The sequence below is a fragment of the Coenobita brevimanus genome, chromosome 57, assembly GCF_032717465.1.
Source record: "Coenobita brevimanus isolate Jiangsu-jjx chromosome 57, ASM3271746v2, whole genome shotgun sequence".
NCBI lineage: Eukaryota > Metazoa > Arthropoda > Malacostraca > Decapoda > Coenobitidae > Coenobita > Coenobita brevimanus.
In genome coordinates this window covers 38,966,180-38,983,322 of record NC_137010.1, presented here as the reverse complement: position 1 = coordinate 38,983,322, position 17,143 = coordinate 38,966,180, and the positions used below count along the sequence as shown (strand labels likewise).

At 40.9% G+C, this 17,143-nt stretch overlaps 1 protein-coding gene across 1 annotated transcript in view; it reads right to left on the bottom strand.

Annotated features, from left to right (window-relative positions):
- The window catches only part of LOC145401964 (calcitonin gene-related peptide type 1 receptor-like), a 237,257-nt gene that overhangs the window by 38,903 nt on the left and 181,211 nt on the right, over positions 1-17,143 (bottom strand). The window lies entirely within an intron of this gene.

The following is a 17,143-nucleotide window of genomic DNA, read 5'->3' as shown; positions in this document are numbered from 1 at the left end:
ATTGTAATATTATTATTATTAATCCTTCTACTACTACTACTACTACCGCTACTGCTACTATTAATACCAGTATTACTACTACTACTACTACTACTACTATCAGACGCTTGGTGAGGCTGGTGGAACAGTCCCAAGCTGAATAAAATCGTCTGGTGGCAGCACGAATACAAGGAGAATAAATCACAATACACGTCATCGCAGTGAAGGGCCAATACTGCACATTTAGCGTTTTCCTTTTTAAGAATCACATTTTTGCCGAGGGACTTTCACTGCCCCTAAAAAGTTCATAGTCGATTTTTTTCAACTTAGATTTTTGATCTGGGCTTTCAATACACCCCCCCCCCCAAAAAAAAAAAAAGTTGCTAGTTCATTTTTGTAACCTGACAGAAGAGAGGTGGCTGTTTTCTTCCTCAGTTAGCCCATCACTTTTTCGCTAATTGGTTGCGTCAATGTTAGAGAGAGAGAGAGAGAGAGAGAGAGAGAGAGAGAGAGAGAGAGAGAGTGGCTGCTTTTCCGACCTCAATAATTAACCCATCACTTTTCCCATTAATGGTTGCATTAATGTGGGAAAGAGAGAGAGAGAGAGAGAGAGAGAGAGAGAGAGAGAGAGAGAGAGAGAGAGAGAGAGAGAGAGAATTTTGAAAGTATATCTGTCTGTCTGTCTTTCTTCCCCTCACCCCCCCCTCTCTCTCTCTCTCAAGATGACTATGTGCCTCAGAGAAATCATGACAACTGTTGTGTGACCAAATGGACGGCACCCATGGGACACAACAACAACAACAACAACAACAACAACAACAACAACAGAGAAAATATTGAGACATAACAAGAACATAACAATAACAACAACAGTAATATGAAGAAGATGAAGAAGACGACGATGACGACTAAGAAGAAGAAGAAGAAGATGATGATGATGATGATGATGATGAAGAAGAACAAGAACAAGTAGAAGAAGAAGATGATGATGATGATGATGATGATGATGATGAAGAAGAAGAAGAAGAAGAGGAAGAACAAGTAGAAGAAGAAGAAGAAGAAGAGGAAGAACAAGTAGAAGAAGAAGAAGAAGATGATGATGATGATGATGATGATGAAGAAGAAGAAGAAGAAGAAGAGGAAGAACAAGAACAAGGAGAAGAAGAAGAAGAAGAAGATGATGATGATGATGATGATGATGATGATGATGATGATGATGATGGAGAAGAAGAAGAAGAAGAAGAAGAAGATGATGATGATGATGATGATGATGATGATGATGATGATGATGAAGAAGAAGAAGAAGAAGAAGAAGAAGCCGAAAAACAACAACAATAACAATAATAATAAGAGAAAAAAGCACTAACAGCATCAATACAATTACACACATATGCAATTCGTACAACAATAGCAACAAAAATAGCAACCACAACGACAGCAATAATATCGGCAGCAACAACAACAACAACAACGACAATGACAGCAGCAACGACAGCAACATCATTAGCAACAACAACAATAATGATAACAAAAACAACAGTAAGAACAATGACAGCAATAATATCGGCAGCAACAACAACAACAACGACAATGACAGCAGCAACGACAGCAACATCATTAGCAACAACAACAATAATGATAACAAAAACAACAGTAAGAACAATGACAGCAATAAAACATCAACAATGACGACGACGACGACGACAACAGCAACAGCAACAAGAACGACAGCAATAACAACAAGAATGACAGCAACAACAATACTAACGACAGCAACAACAACAATAATGATAACAAAAACAACAGTAAGAGCAATGACAGCAATAAAACAACAACAATGACGACGATGACGACAACAGCAACAAGAACGACAACAATAACAACAAGAATGACAGCAACAACAACAATAACGACAGCAACAACAATAAGAATGACAGCAATAACAACACTAACGACAGCAATAGCAACAAGAACAATAGCAACATGCACTCCTTTTCTCTCATCTGTCACTCGCCTCTTCCCTCCTGCCAGCCCTTCAGACGATTTTACTCAGCCAGTGCAAAAATCTGATAGTGACGGGCCAACACCTCGCTTCAGATAACGTATTTCACTGGTCTCACCTTTCAGCTTCCAGACGACATTATTCACCCCAGGCAGCTCTTATCGAAGGGGTGAATGACGGATACATGTAATCCCTCAAGTTCGAAAAGTCTTTTATTAAACTGAAAGAAGCAAAGACAAAACAAGAAGCGGTGCCAAGGCACAGCAAACCCGTCCCCGGCAGTCATTTTAGTGCTGGCGTATAAACACAACAGGATATCTAGTCAAAGATGCCCCATATCATATTTGGAGTAAATCGGGTGAAAATTGACGATTTTATGCCCATTTTAAATTTTAGGCCCGACCCACCTGACACTGAACCCCCTACCGCTAACAGGGGGGTGAACCCCCTGATGTAATAAATCAAGACCTATATACGATCAGTGAATGGGGACAAAACAACCTTGTCTCATTTAATGCTAGTTTTTTCATTTTCATTCATTGCCAGACGCCACGTATCCCAAACGGGGTGGCCAAGAGCTCAGAGTTAATTGTTTTACAGGAAGGGGCACTAATCCTCCACCAACCCCACTTGACACGTAGGGAGAACGTTATGCCAACGCATCTGGTGTTCCCAGGCGGTCACCCATCCAAGTACTAACCAGACCCAACGTTGCTAGTAAAACTAAATATATACAATTTACTAATAGACAGGTATTACCAGATTCGTATATTACCTTCAGTACTACTAATATTCCCATCTCCAAAAGTATTGAAATTCTCAGCGTCTCACTTTACAATGCTCTCAGCTGGACCTCTCATGTTAGATCACTTGCTAAAACTGCCTCAAAGAAACAAGAACTAATGTACAGAGTCCGTAACTTCTTCACTGACGGGCAGTTACCTATAATTTATAAGTCATGTGCGCTCTCAGCTTGAATATTGCTCACCCTTGTGGAATGGATGTGGAGAGGTTGCATTAAAACAATTAGATAAAATTCAGAACAAGGCTGTTAGAATTATTAACAACCCTGCCATTACAAATAAACTACCTCCCCTACAAGTATGAAGGAATGATGCCTCCCTTGCATTATTTTACAGCTATTTTTATGGCAAATGCTCGGACGACGTTGCGTCCAATGTGCCACCTCTACATGCCTTCCCTCGTGCTACATGGTCATCTGGTAGCGCTCATGACTGGAATGTCACTCAGCCATATTGCAGAACTTCTGGCTATCAGAATTCTTTCATTCCCCGTACTGCATCTCTCTGGAACTCGCTTCCCCAGAGTTGTTTCCCTCCAAACTTCAACCTACAGCTGTTCAAGTCTAACTGTTACAGATATTTTATGAACAGAGGACACCAGTAATCTGGTGTATGGATTATTTTTTTTATTCATTTGTTTTTTCTTCCTCTGTTCTGTTATTAAAAAAAAAAAATGTTGTAGGATGCAGATTTGGAAGATGCACCTTTAGGTTTTGGTTTCATGTCGATATGACGAATTTAAAAGGAGTTATGGCGAAAAAATGATTTGGGGGCCTACAGCCTGGGCCTTGGCTCAATTTGGCCCAAAATTTAATAAGATGATCAGAAGGTCATAGCCCATCATCCCTGTAATTTTAGTCAAAATTGCACCAGTAGTTTTCGCGTAAAATTGTTAACAGTTAGACAGACAGACAGACAAACAAACAAACAAACAGACAAACCGAGTGAAAACAATACACGTACCAAAGCCCCCCCAGGGCAGGGACGGGTAATTAGAGACGGCATCGTACTGAAGAGGTCGATGGAGAGAGTATCTAGCCTGTTCACTAACAGACACCTCCCAGTGTTGCATAAAACTGTCAGGCAGCACTAGCGATAGAATATACGTGATGTCATCGTGATGGAGGGGTTAATGCATTGGATCGACCCCTCTTTAGTGCACCATCGGTTAATTAATCGCAGCAGGCGGACGTACTTTGTAATTATTCTGGCGACAACCAAATTATTATGTTCTCCTCACCTCTTGGGAGATACTAAGTGAACGGAAGGGATAAGATATAACCTTCATTAATCTTTCATTTACAGGACACTCTCCTTAACTGGAAACACTTGCTGGTTGTGGCACGAATATAAACTAAACAAAAAGGAACACTCAGAAATTGCAACGCCCGCACCCACCAACTGGTGTAAGATTCAAATATTTAACTTTGCTCTGTGGCCTGAACCTTCGACAGGTTACTCACAAAGTTTGCCCAGTGACCTTGACCTAAGACCTTTCCCTGTGACCTAGACCTTTGTTCTCAAAATCGAATCCCTTTATCCTTGGTTTAGCCTCAAAATTTTCACAAAATTTTGTTTACATTGGATAAGAAAATATTTGTTGAGCTTGCCGTGTGACCTTGACTCTGAGTGTAGGGTTCGAGTCCATGTCGTGGTGAATACTTAAAGTGGGTGTTGGCAGCATGTCCTTTCATAATGTTTGGATATATTCACACCCTCTCCGTTCTACCAATGACTTACAGAGACCACGACACAAGCATTGTCAGTACAACACTGCAACTTCCATATACATCACCTCATTTAGACACCCGTCCCCCTTTCATACTTCGTCAGCATGGGGAAAGGTTATTTACGGTTATCCCTTTTCCTCCAAGATGGTCCAGATCTGCATTAAACCTGATATGGACTGAAACAAACGCAGATACAAATACAGTGGATAACATCTCGTTCCGAAATACTGAAGTTGGTGGAAACTGTTTGTTAATCCTTCACCTCGACATGCCTCTCAACGCTGCACACAGTAGTCTTGAGGTGGTCAGAATAAGGTTCCGTAAGACCAGCCGTCCTTATTTGCCTCTAGCCTTCTTTTCAACCCTGCCTCTCTTTTTCCAACATTCACTGCCTCCCCATCCTCTCTCTCTCTCTCTCTCTCTCTCTCTCACACACACACACACACACACACACACACACACACACACACACACACACACACACACACACACACACACACACACACACACACACAAAAAAGCATATTAGAATCATTGGAGTGGCACATACAGTATATGGACTGCTAGCCAACATGAGAGTGACTTTCGATTATATGAAAGAGGAGATGCTGAGGGAGTAAATGTGTCTATGATGACGAGATTAGAATCTGGAATACTGGAATGGTTACCACTTAAAGTTAATTAAGTGAAAAACGTACAGACGATGGCCACAGGGATGATACCAAGCTCGACAGAAGTGTGATATGAAGGAAGGATTACCAGACTTTAATATATATATATATATATATATATATATATATATATATATATACTGTATACCTAGGCTTTTTCCCCCAGTGGGGGTTAGCTGAGAAAGGACGACACACTCACCAAATTACTCATACACACACACACACACACAGGAGACATCAAGGAGTGCAGCCGCGGGCCGACAGCGCTTCGTACCGAGCCAGCACGGCCAGTGGCATTACCTAAATTAGTATCTTTATATGAGTCAAGCTATGTACCAGGTTAGACTAAATGGTTTTTTATTATTAAAAAAAAAAATAAGAAGAAGTTTAAACAAGACTTGTTCAAACAGAAAATAGAACCGAGTAGCGAAAGAATGCGCTCAATCAGCTGATTGTTTGTTTAGACTACAACTGCCCCAGGGAATGTTAGTACTCTGTACTTTTAGTATTGCAAAATGGCCACATACTTTAGTAAAGCAAATTTGGAAAAGAAAAGGGATAAAAGTAGAAAGCAGGAAGATTATTTCTACCAAGAACTGGTTGAAATGGAGACTCAATAAACTGGTAGAGCGTGTACACAGACTGGAGATGGCCTTCCACAATGAGACTGATGAAATAAAGAAGCAGATGCACTTGCAAAAGGAAGAAATAGAAAAACTAGGAAGGGAGGTCAACAAGAAAGACACAACCATCAGTGAACTAACAGTGGAAGTGAGTACACTTAGGAGGAAAATGAGTGAAATGGCAAGTACAGTAGTCAATCACGTGAGTATTATGGAAGAGTTCAAAAATGATACAGAGACAATTAGGCAAGTAAGCAGTCTGATAGACCAGAGCAGTGATATTGAGGAGAAGATAACACAGGTGAATGAAGCTGTGCAAAGCTACAAAAATGATGTGGAAACCACGTACGCTGAAATGGTGAAAGTAAAGAAAGATTTAGAAACAAGGGTGGAAGAAAAAAGCATTAAAAAGGAAGTGAAAAGAATAATAAAAAACAATCCAAAGTTAGTCAGAGATTCAGTAGATATCAACAAATCTATAGTAATCACTGCTATACAGTAGAAGAGGAAAAAGTAAAAAACAAGATCTCAAGAGACAAAAAGGAGATGGCAAATGTAATGAGTTTATTGAAAGAAGTATCAGAGGAAATCTGTAGTAAAGACATACAGGAACACAAAAGGTTAGGGAAATAAGAGAAAAGCAAGTCAAGACCTCTAAAGGTAACTTTCCAGGGTGTAAACACCGTGGAGGAGATACTAAAAAATGCAAAGAATCTTATGGAAAAAGAGGAGTTCAAAAATGTATAGATAAAAAGATGCCTAACACAAGAGGAACTGGAATTACTGAAAGAGAAGAGGGAGGAAGCAAAAAGAAAAAAATGAGGGAAGATCAGATGAAGAGAAGAACACATTTTTTTACAAAGTAATAGGATTGCAGGTACGAAAGTGGTACATAAACAGGAGGGAATAAAAAGGAGGAAGGTAGTAGAACCATGTCATGACAAGTATATAAACAAGATGATTAAGATGATGTATTCAAATGTGGATGGAATGGTATCTAAATTATTAGAGATGAATGATTGTCAGAGAAAATGAACCACATATAATATGCCTAAATGGAACAAAATTAACACCAAGGATATCAAATGACATACTAAACTTAGAGGAATATAATATATGGAGAAGACATAGAAACTTAAAAAAAGGAGGAGGAATTATAATACTAACTAAGAAAAATCTAAAAGTCAATGAAATAAAACTAGATATGCCCTCACAAGTAGAACTGAAGGGAAAGTAATTGTAGCCAATTTGTACATGCCACCCAGATCAAACACATGGGAAAGAGACGAATATGAGGACCTGGCAGAGAGCACAATTCAGAGTTTAAGAGAATTACTACATAAAATGAAAGAGAAATCGGAAAGAATTATACTAACTGGAGATTTTAATACAAATATAAATTGGAATACTCTAGATATAATAAGCCAAGAAAGCTGTTGGGACCAAAAGCTCCTGGATCTCGTGCAAGAGTTTTTCCTAACGCAACATGTGAGGGAAACCACCAGAAAAAGAGGACTCGATGTAACTTCAATGCTAGATCTCATATTTACTAGGCATGAAAATGATATTGACAGTTTATTATATCACCCTCCACTCGGCAAAATCGACCATGCAGTACTGAATTGCAACTTCAGGATAGCATATGACATAGTTAATAGCAATGAAAGTTACAAAAAGAGCCTAAACTATAAAAAGGGAAATTATCATGACCTAAACAAGTATTTCTTAGAAGCTGATTGGGAAAACGAGCTTAGAGGACAAGATTTAAATGCTGTATATAAAAAATTCTGTGAATTTTATGAAATAGGAGTCCAGAAGTACATTCCACAGCACAAAGAAGCAGATAAGAAAATACAGAAATGGTTCAATACAGAATGTAAAAAATCAAAAGAAAGAAGAGATTTGTTGTGGAATAGATACAGAAGACACAATAGTGAAAGGGCATATAATAATTACAAACAGGCAAGAAACGATTATACAAGAATAAGGAGGGAAGCCCAAAAACAGTTTGAGGAGGATATCATAAATAAAAGTAGTGATCAACCGAAGCTATTTTACAGCTACATCAGAAGATAAACTAAAGTAAAAGATATAATACAATCCATTACGGACGAGGGAATCACCTATACACAAGAGAAAGATATTTGTGAAGCACTAAATAAGAATTTCCAATCAGTTTTTACAGAAGAAAAAAAGTTTGAGAGGGAGTATGTGGAACATGCATGCCCACACATACTACCAGATATACAAATATCAGAAAAAGTAATACAGGAGGAGTTAAGTAAATTAGACAGAGGAAAAGCAAATGGTCCTGATGAAATTTCATGTTGGGTGCTACGAGAATGTGCAAAGGAGTTAAGTAACCCATTAGTTTTTCCAGAAATCCTTGAGTCAAGGTAAACTACCTGATATTTGGAAGAAAGCAAATATTGTCCCCTTATTCAAGAAAGGGAATAGACAAAATCCACTCAACTACCGATCAGTATCACTGACCAGTGTTGTAAGCAAGGTATTAGAAAAGCTTATAAGAAAAGCTTGGGTAAATCATCTAGAAGAACACGATATGATAACAGAAAGGCAGTTTGGTGTCAGAAAAGGAAAATCATGTGTTACTAATCTGTTGAGCTACTATGACAGAGTAACAGACACAATACAGGAAAGAGAAGGATGGGTGGACAGTATCTATTTAGATTTCAAGAGAGCATATGACACAGTGCCACACCAAAGACTTTTATGGAAACTGTACCATCAAGGAGGAATTCGAGGCAAACTGTTTTGTTGGATGCAAGATTTTCTCATAAAAAGAGAAATGAGAACAGTACTAAGGGGAAACTACTCATCATGGAAAGAAGTGACTAGTGGAGTACCACAGGGCTCAGTGCTGGCACCAATCATGTTTTTAGTGTATATAAATGATATACACAGTAACACTGGAAATGAAAGCTATCTGAATATGTTTGCAGATGATGCAAAAATACAAAGGAGAATTACTAACACAGACTCTTGTAAAGAGCTACGAGAAGAATTAAATAAACTTCATGAATGGAGTAATACATGGCAAATGGAATTCAATGTGGACAAGTGTCATGTAATCAAGTTTGGTAAAAGTGGAAAAAGACCTGATTGGGATTATACGTTAGGAAATAAAACCCTACACACATCAGAAAGAGAAAAGGACCTAGGTGTGATTATCAATAACAGACTATCTCCGGCTGACCACATCAGTGAGAAGGTACGGAACTTGTATACACTGTTTGCAAATATAAGAATAGCATTCACATACATAAATGAAGACATGCTAAGAAGGATAATAACATCATTCATCAGACCAACCCTGGAGTATGCATCAGTAGTCTGGAGTCCTCATCTCAAAAAACACAGACAAGATTGAAAAAGTTCAAAGGGCCGCTACAAGATGGATACCAAACTTAACGGATCTAAGCTACAAAGAAAGACTAAATAAACTGAATCTACCAACACTACAGGAGAGAAGGAAAAGAGGTGACATGATAATGCTATATAAATGCATATCAGGGAAGGAGAAAATAGACATAAATGATTACTTAACATATGGGGAAGCATCAGCAAGAGGACACTGTAAAAAACTGCATAAGAAGAGAGGTGATAAAGACGTGAGGAAATTCAGTTTCCCAAACAGAGCAATTGATCAGTGGAATGCACTACCGAATGAAATAGTGTGTGCCAAAACAATACACAAATTTAAGGATATGTACGATAAATATGGTTTAAGACATGGGACAGTACGAGCTTAACTCATTCCTGTAAAGATACAATTAGGTAAGAACACACACCCACACACACACACACACATACACACGCACACATTTACTTGTATCTTAGCCTCTAAAGCTTATGTCCCACTGTCAGGAACTTTCCCACGACACGCCACGATCTTCATGTCTTCATGTGTCGTTGCATGTCGTCATGAGTAACGTGGTGTGACTTAACGATGACGTAGGGATGACGTGGAGAACTTGGTCATTCTCCGCGGTTCTTGGTGCGCTACAACAATTTTTGGAATATTCAAAAGTTGTCGGCGTTGGTGCCTACAAGGAGGAGAACGTGAAAAGTCGTGATGGTAACGTCATTTGTCTTAGCTGTGACTTAGCATGTCTTAGAGTGTCTTATCTTGTCGTCAGGATAACGTGACGCTTCCTTAGGGTGTCGTGGGATGTCGTAGCAATGTCTTTGTATGTCAGCACTGATGTGACTGTGCCTTGAAATGGCCATTCAGGCCTACAGTTTGAGGTATGATCATGGGATTTCACCAAGATCATACCTCGAGGGAAAGATCGTGGTGATCGGGGCCGTTCTCGAAAATGAACTTGAATATGAGACATGGGCCTAAGCGGAAAAGGGACTGCTCCTCACCGCACCGCATCGTATGAGGGTCAACCGCACAATGCAATCCAGTGACATCCGCGCAGGCCCCGACAGCAGAGGTGATCAGACCACAGATGAGAGAGAACATCCTTTTGGGGCCGCATCACCATTTATTCATCCACAATTTCTCTCCATTCATCCCTATCATGCCCAACCACTCTTCCTTGCTCCACAGACATCCCTCTCGCATCTAATGTTCTCTTCACACTGTCTATCCATCTTATTTGTGGTCTTCCTTTAAATATTACACCTCTTACAACAATCCAGTTATCATTTTCACCAATCATCACTCTTCATCCTTTTTCTCCATATGCCCAAACCACTGCAATACTCTCTGCTTAATTAAATCAGCCATCTCGCCCATAACTCCAGTTCTCCTTCGCACTTCATCATTTCTCACTCGATCCATATGCGTCATTCCACACACACTCCTCAGACACATCATCTTCATCACATTTAATCTCTTCTCATCTACTCCCATATTCCATGTTTTTGTCCCATATAACACAGTCCATACCACATACTCCCTCATACAGTCTTCACTTTATGTCCACTCTAAGCTAACGACATCTAAACACTTTTTTCATTCTTACCAGCACCTTTCCTACTTCATTCATTCTAAACTTCACCTCTACATATATTCTTCCATTCACAGCAACATGTGACCCTATATACTTAAAACACTCTACCTCCTCAAGCAACTCACCATTCAAAGCTACATTCGTCCTCCCATCATCTACCAACCTCATGTACTTCATAACCTTACTCTTATTCTTATTCATTCTCAATTTCCTCCTTTCACACACCTTTTCAAACACCTCTACCAGCTGTCTCAATTTCTCCCCCAAATAAGCCACCAGTGCAGTATCATCTGCAGACAGCAGCTAACTCAAGTTCCACCCTCTACCATCAGCATCCACCAGGCTCAAACCTCTACGAAACACTCTCACATTCACTTCTCTTACAACCCCAGTCATATTAATATTAAACAACCAAGGCTACATCACACATACCTGTCCCAGCCCCACTCTCACAGGAAATCAATCACTTGCTGGTACAGTATTTCCCACCCTTACACACGTTCTGCTACTTACATAAGAACTTGTCACTCCTTTTAACAACTTGCCACCTAATCCATACAATCTCAAAACAGTCCACAAAGCCTCCCTATCATTATCATACTCATTCTCTTAATCTATGAACGCCCAAAACACATCCTTACCTTTTGCCAAATGCTTTTCACACACACCTGTCTCAGCAAACACCTGATCCACACATCCCCTCCGTTTCATTTTCATTTCGTTTCGTTTTGTAAAGGCTCCAACATGCTTGCATGCGTCGGCCTTGGTCAACTAATGGCGGCTCTCCATGCTGCACGATCTATTGCAGCCTCCCTGTTCAGTCCCTTAACCCTGAGGTCACACTTAACCCATGCCGTCCCAGCAACGTGAATTAACGTCCGCACATGATGTGCATTCATGTCCTGGCGACGTGAATTAACGCGGCAACATTGCAAGGTCCCTAATTTGCACAATTTTCAATTTTCGCGAGTGATTTCATGAATGATTTTTGGCACGTATACACGGGACACCTTCCTCTATTCCTCTACAAGATGCCAAGCAGGGACAATGCCTTACACCGCATAACATCTCCCCCCCCCCTGCACGCCATTGTTTCAGCAATTCACCTGTTACAAGTGACCTGGCCAATAAAGACATTCAGGGCCAGAGTGATTTCCCAATCGATGACAATGTGGAGGACAAAGTTTACATAGCATTAGAGGAATAAACAGTCAGAAATGATGATCAGGTAATGTGGGAAAAAAAGGTCATGAATGGTGATGAGTTAGTGAGTGAGACAATGCTTATAATGCCTATATTACTGTTTGAAAACCAATATACTCTTGTACTACATATAAATTCGTACCAAGTAAATAAATAAATACTGTTTATGAGTGGATAAAATAGTTACTTTCCCATAGACCTCGTTTTCTTTGGTGCCAGCCTGTTAGAAAACCCTGTCAGGTAAGGCGGTACTTGTACCTAGATTGAGTATTTTAAACCTCAGGTGAGCGATTTCTCTATGAATTTTCGATGTTTCTCACCAAAAGCCGATGTTTGAGCCAAAAAAAAGAGGTCCAAAATTGTCGGGGCTGGGGCATACCACTGCCCAGAAAACGTCGGGATGGGGCAGGTTAATGACCTCGTCCCATGTCTTTCTCGGTCTACCCCTCATAATCCCACCCCTAATATTAACACTTCTTAAGGCCAGTTCATACGAGCAAAATCGCGGTGGTTTTTTGCCGGAATTTGCTTCCCGGTAGAAATTCCGGCAACTTTTTTCGCTGGTATGAAGAGACCGACATGTCGGTCTTTTTTTTACCGGAATCGGGAGAAAGAAGCCATGCCGATTTAAATGGAAGCACTCAACAAGGCAAAGCTCTGGGAACGAAGACGAATACGACATCTTGTGTTTATATCACTACTACTACTAGTCTTACTTTAACGTTCATTCCAGTTTGGATGTATCTGATGTGAGCATGAGCATAAAATTATGAGTATTTAATTATGAGTTAAAGGTAAAGACATCTTATACATGATTTATACTTAAGAAAATTTATGCATACGGCCCCTGAAGCCACTGGAAAGCTGAGTGACAGTAAAGGCCTGTTCACACGAGCTAAATCGCAGCTTGAGGGCTTATTTTGAAGCAGGAAAAGTGCAAGTGCAAGAGATGCACACCTAGTACGGGTGCGGGGGTCCGTCTTTGTAAACACTGTTGCCGCGTTCCTGCCTCTGCAGTCCCCGTCCGTGTGAACACCTTTCCGGGAGAAATGCCGAAATCGGCATTTCCCCCCCTGCAAATCGGCGAAAAAAACGGCCGCGATTTAGCTAGTGTGAACCGGCCTTTACCTTCCTCACCCAATTATCATCCCCCATCTTCTCCACATACTCAAACCATCTCAATTTACCTCTCCTCATCACAACACCAATACACTCCAGTCCCATCCTACTTCTAAACTCTTCCATCGTAAACCCAGTTCCCCCAGACCTTGCATACAGGGATGCACTCAGTTCCCCCAGACCTTGCATACAGGGATGCACTACACATCCACCTAATCATTGTCATTTCTGTACGTTTGAGCCTGCGAATATCTTCCTCCTTTACTGTCCAGGTCTCACTACCATACAGCATTACACTCCTAACACATGCTGCATACAAAGACCCATTAGCACGTAGGGAGAGTCCTCTCAATGTCAGGAGAGGCAAGAGCTCTCTGAACTTCTTCCAACCACTTCTCACCCTTGCCACAGAGCTAGCTCCAGTCCCACCTCCAGCACACAACATGTCTCCCAAATAACAACACTCTTCCACACACTCAAGAGATTCACCAGTCAATCCTCCCCTAAAACCACTCTGTTCATCATCAGTCACCCTCTGTACCCTTTGTAACTTTATTAATCAGCACTCTACCATACACTATACCTGCAACACTCAATACACTTATGCCCCTAAAACTAGCACATTCATACTTATCACCCTTACTTTTACATAACGGAACCACACACTAACTTGCCCATTCAATCTGCACCATACCACACACAAAACACACATTCAGCAATCATACTAATTACTCAACAATAGTCACCCCACCACCTTTCAAACATTCCACAGCACACCCATCCATATCTGCAGCTTTCCCTGCTTTCATCTCCTTTGCTGCCTCCTGCGCTTCCTCCATCATGATCAAAGAATCACTGAACTCTCCCAACATATTTATTCCTTGCTCCCTTTCATCTGCCCCAGTCTCAGCCTCCCTTTCCTCCTCTACATTTAACAATCTTTCAAAATACTCTGTCCACCTCTTCTTCACTGCATCCATCTCAGTTAACATCCTTCCATCTTCTGCTTTTGGTTGCTCATCATTCCCAGAGTCTCCCTTTTGCACCCTCTTCACCTCCTTTCAAACATTGTCTTATTCTGTTGAAAATTTTCAGTCAGTCGCCTACCGCACCTCTCATCTGCTGCCACTCTAGCATCATGCACAGCCCCTCTCGTCCCATTCCTCTATTCCTTATACCTCTCATATGACACCTCCTCCCTCCTTTGCAGCCACACTTCATATGCACGTCTTTTCTCAGCTACAGCCATACTTACTTGCTGGCACCACCATTCACTTCCCATTCTTACACCACCACCCACTCGTCTCACAGCACATACCTCTTTTGCTTACCCCACCACAGCGCTCTTAAACAACTGCCATTCCTCCTCCACACCGCCATTTTACTTATCTTTCACTGCATTCCTCTCGTTTTTCAGCTTCTGATACTCTGTCATTCTCTTTCTTTTGTCCAGCTCACTTACTTTTAAAACCTCTCTGCCATACCCAACTCTTCTATCTCTCACCCACCTCACACCAACTCTCAATTTTCCCTCCACCAGGCAATGGTCAGACATGCCTCCACTCTCCCCTCTCAGAACTCTCACATCCAACAATCTTCCTATTACATTCCTGGACACATCCTCATAGTCCATCAATGCTCTATCAATAACCCTTCCACCCTCCTGTCTCACCCATGTATACTTATAAATATCTTTCTTCTCAAACAAGGTATTTTCAATCACCATCTCTCGCTCAACACACAACCCTATCATTCTTTCCCATTATCATTTCTTCCAGGCACACCATGCATACCAACGACACCCTCAACTGTTACATTTCCCGCCCTAGCATTCAGATCTCCCATCATTACCACATTCACATTTGCTCCAAAACTCTGCAGACACTCATCAACATCATTCCAGAAAGACTCCCTCTCTTCTTCATCCCTTTCACTACCAGGCCCATATGCACTCACAAATACCCACAACTCACGTCCAAATTTCGCTTTCACCCACATCAGTCTCGATGACACCTCCTTCCATTCAGTCACACACTGCTGCACTTCGGCTCACTAACAAGGCCACTCCTCTCGCTCTTCCTCTATCAATACCTGACATTCTTCCAGTCACACTTCCAAATTTAGATTCACCTTTCCCTTTCATCTTTGTTTCACTCAGCGCTAGCACATCCAACATTCTTCTCACAAACATTCTCCTAGTCTCCCCTCTTTTAGCTTCAATCGTACAATATCCACACACATTCATAGACCCAATCTTCAGGGTACGGGGATAAGTCAATCCCCCGTCTCTTTCTATTCACTGTCTCATTGCAGGAACTAAAAATAAACAGGAGGGGGTCCCTAGTCCCCTCACCCCGCCCCTTTTTGTCGCCTTTTACAACGCAGGGAACACGGTGGCAGAAATTTACGTAAACAGCCTGGCCGCATAGTGGTAGTACCACCCCACAGTGCGGCCAGATTGTGTCCCCCCCCGCCATAGGGGTATATATATATATATATATATATATATATATATATATTTATTATTATATATATATATATATTTATATATATATATATATATATATATATATATATATATATATATATATATATAATGATCTATCTATCTATTTATCTATCTGTCTATCTATCTATCTACCTATCCATCGAGAGAGAATATTTAACTATATTATTTAAAGAGGTATGGGGACTGGGAAATGCGGACAGAGAGGGCCTTTTAGTGAAAGATGAAGGGCAGAGAAGAAGAAATGAATTTAAAGTGAAAAAGAGATGTTTCATTTATGGAAAAGAATTTAGCTTTCCAAATAAAGAAGTATAGATATGTGGCACAGACTGGTAGGGGAGAGGGTTGCTGTTGTTGATCAATCCCTGTTTGTTTGACCGAGCAGACTCATCAACATCAGGCAAGAAACCGTCCCAAATGGCCATCCCGTGCAGAAAAATAATGTTCCCTTGCGGCTGGACAACGCATTTGTGTCGCATCACCCACTTAAAAGGGGCGCAATGCAGTACTAGGCTCCACATCACCCTATCATTTGGTTATATGGCTTCCACCCAGCGTTGTAAATGGTTTTCTGGGTCACAAGAAACCATTTGGCTTGTCGCTCAGTGTACAGCAGTCACAAGTGGGAAAAAGATTAATAAAAAGTGACAGGGAGGAGAGGGAGAGGGGAAGACAGACACAGGGATAGAATGCTAAAATTGAAAGAAAATATAAGCAGCACTTTTGTGGATGCTGGTGGCCACCACCTACCACCAGGGGAGAGGGTGCGAGTCAAGAACACCTGTGTTTCAAACTAGACTGAACTAAAGTAAATTATGGAGACAAGATAGTACGACCTTAACTTATATCTTCCATACTAGAACTACGTACATGCAACAGTAAGTCATTCACCTTAACTTACGAGAGATCTTTCTTCTTTTCCAGTCAGTACCACGTAGTTCAGCTGCTGACTGTGGCAATGCTACGGCTGCACATTCTTTCTGTGGCAGTTCGTCATAACTAGCATCGCATTCTTGTTACAGCTCTGCATCATGAGTGTGCGGATCCCATGTCGCACTGTCTCCAGGGTCTCATCAGGTGAAGAAGCTTAGTAACACCTCTTCCATAGCGATTTATTATGCATTTAACACCTTATTGCTATCCTGTATCATGTTTATTCCTTTGTGTTATTGGTACAGATTGCATAAATTTGATAAAAGCAATCATTAAATTTGCACATGCAGAAATAAACAGTCAGAGAAAAGGTGTTAGGGCACTTCCTTACCTGACGAGAAAATGACCCGATGTTCCAGACAAGGTGTACCTGAGGTGTAGGATCCGTCCGACACTCGTTCCTTCTAACTCCCAGGTGATGTTCGTTCCGGTATGGTACACGCATCACTGAGTCCATGGGGTATGCGGGGCCGCGGGTTAGGTGGGGTTAGGTTAGGTTAGGTTAGGGGAGGGAAAGTCAGGATAAATTACATTGTATTAGGTCGAATACGTTAAGTTAAATTAAGTCAAGTTTGATTTGGCCGGGTCA